The sequence below is a fragment of the Hevea brasiliensis genome, chromosome 18, assembly GCF_030052815.1.
Source record: "Hevea brasiliensis isolate MT/VB/25A 57/8 chromosome 18, ASM3005281v1, whole genome shotgun sequence".
NCBI lineage: Eukaryota > Viridiplantae > Streptophyta > Magnoliopsida > Malpighiales > Euphorbiaceae > Hevea > Hevea brasiliensis.
Genome location: NC_079510.1, coordinates 48,077,656 through 48,079,791, shown reverse-complemented (window position 1 = coordinate 48,079,791; position 2,136 = coordinate 48,077,656). Strand labels below are relative to the sequence as shown.

The 2,136-nt window shown below is 39.3% G+C and overlaps 1 non-coding gene across 1 annotated transcript; it reads left to right on the top strand.

Annotated features, from left to right (window-relative positions):
• The first annotated feature begins 1,570 nt into the window (after positions 1 to 1,570).
• Positions 1,571 to 1,678, top strand: LOC131176188 (small nucleolar RNA R71). The gene has a single exon (XR_009146313.1). It is a non-coding gene; the product is annotated as a small nucleolar RNA R71 (small nucleolar RNA).
• Positions 1,679 to 2,136: the final 458 nt, after the last annotated feature.

Below are 2,136 nucleotides of genomic sequence, written 5' to 3'. Positions count from 1 at the left end.
GTTGAAGACTAAATGATCTTCTCTGACTCTGAGAGTAAGCTTTTCACCTTTCACATCAATCAAAGCACCAGCTGTAGCTAGGAAAGGCCTCCCCAAAATGATTGGGATATTAGAATCCTCTTCCATGTCCAAGATGACAAAGTCAACAGGTATGTAGAATTTCCCAACCTTCAGAGGCACATTCTCCAAAATCCCTTCAGGATACTTAATTGATCTGTCAGCTAACTGAAGAGAAATGTGGGTCGGCTTAAGATCTCCCATGTTGAGCTTCTCATAGATGGAGAGGGGCATAAGGCTTACACTAGCCCCTAAATCACATAAAGCTTTTATAGAACATGATTCCCCAATGTGGCATGGAATTGAAAAACTCCCTGGATCCTTGAGCTTTGGAGGAAGTTTCCTTTGGAGGATAGCACTGCATTCCTCGATTAAGGCTCTGATCTCATAATCTTCAAGTCTTCTTTTGTTTGAGAGAATTTCTTTCAAAAACTTAGCATAAGAAGGCATTTGGGAAAGAGCATCAATAAAAGGCACATCTATATATAGCTTCTTTAAAACCTCTAAGAACTTCCCAAATTGCTTATCAATCTTGGCTTTTTGAAATCTCTGTGGAAAGGGAAGCTGTGGCTTGTAAGGCTCTGGAGGTATATATTTCTCTTCTTTCTCTCCAACCTCCTCTTTACCTTTTCTTGCACTCCCTTTTTCACTCTTTTGTTTTTCATCTCTCTCAACATCTTTCTCATTTTCTCTCTTCTCAACTTTTTCACTCTTCTCAGTATGCACTATTTTACCACTCCTCAGTGTGATGGCATGACATTGCTCCCTTGGATTTTCTATTTGACTAGGAAGTTTCCCCATAGATTTGGTACTTGATGAGCGTGCTTGTTGTGCAATCTGATTTTCCAGCATCCTATTGTGTGTTTGCATTTGTTCCAGCCTTGCTTTCATCTCTCTCATCTCTTCATCACGCTTAGTTTGATTAGCAAGAATTTGTTGTAATAAAGCCTCTGTGGTGGAACTTTGTTCTTGCTGTTTTGGTAGAGGTGCAGGATTTGCATTCTTTTGCTGAAAACTAGGTGGTGGTTGCCAAGGTTGTTGGTATTGATGCCCTTGTTGTTGTGGTGGAAAGTTCTGAGTTACAGCTTGAGTTTGCTGATTCCCCCATGAAAAATTTGGATGATTCCTCCAAGCATATGAAGGATAATCTACTCCATAGCTCATTGTTCCTTCTGCATAAGTAACTTGTTGAGAATTCCCAGAGCATGATGATGAACTGACTAGCATACTTAAATCCTTCATTTTCTTAGCAAGGACATTAGTGAGTGCATCAAATTTGGCATTGATCATGTTGCATGGATCAAGCTCATACATTCCAGCAGCTTGCCTCTTTTGAGTTGGAGCTGGTCCTCTTGGACTACTCCAAAGATGAGTATTCTTTGCTATTTTCTCTAACTCATAAGCTTCATCTTCATGCTTAATGATGAATTCCCCTCCAGTTTGAGCATCAATGATTCCTCTGATAGCAGGAGTGACATTTGTGTAAAAATTCTGGTTTATCATCCATTTAAGAATGGCATGATGTGGACATTGTCTCTCCAACTCCTTCCATCTCATCCATGACTCATAAAGAGTCTCATCTTCTCTTGGTCTAAAAGCAATCATTTGATTCCTCAACTCTTGAGTTTTTCCAGGTGGAAAGTATTGGGCAAGAAATGCATCAGTGAGCTGCTCCCAATTTGTAATTGAGTTGTGAGGTAAAGAATCAAGCCAATCTAATGCTCTATCTTTCAAAAAGAATGGAAACAATTTTAGCCTTGCTGCATCATCAGACACTCCTGGTTGCTTTTGCATGTCACAGATCATAACAAACTTCTTAAGATGAGTATGAGGATTTTCTGAAGGATGACCTCCAAATTGAGAATTCTGAATCATTTGTAGTACTCCAAAATCCATCTTATAACTATTTGCATCAATTCTTGGTCTTGCTATACTCTCTCTTAAGTCATCAAAATGAGGAAATGCATGATCCATCATACTTCCCTTAGGCACAATAGCATTTACAACTTCTTCACCATGAGCTGCATTTTCATTGTTTCGATCATTTCCAGCATTACCACCACCAATTCCAACTCTTTC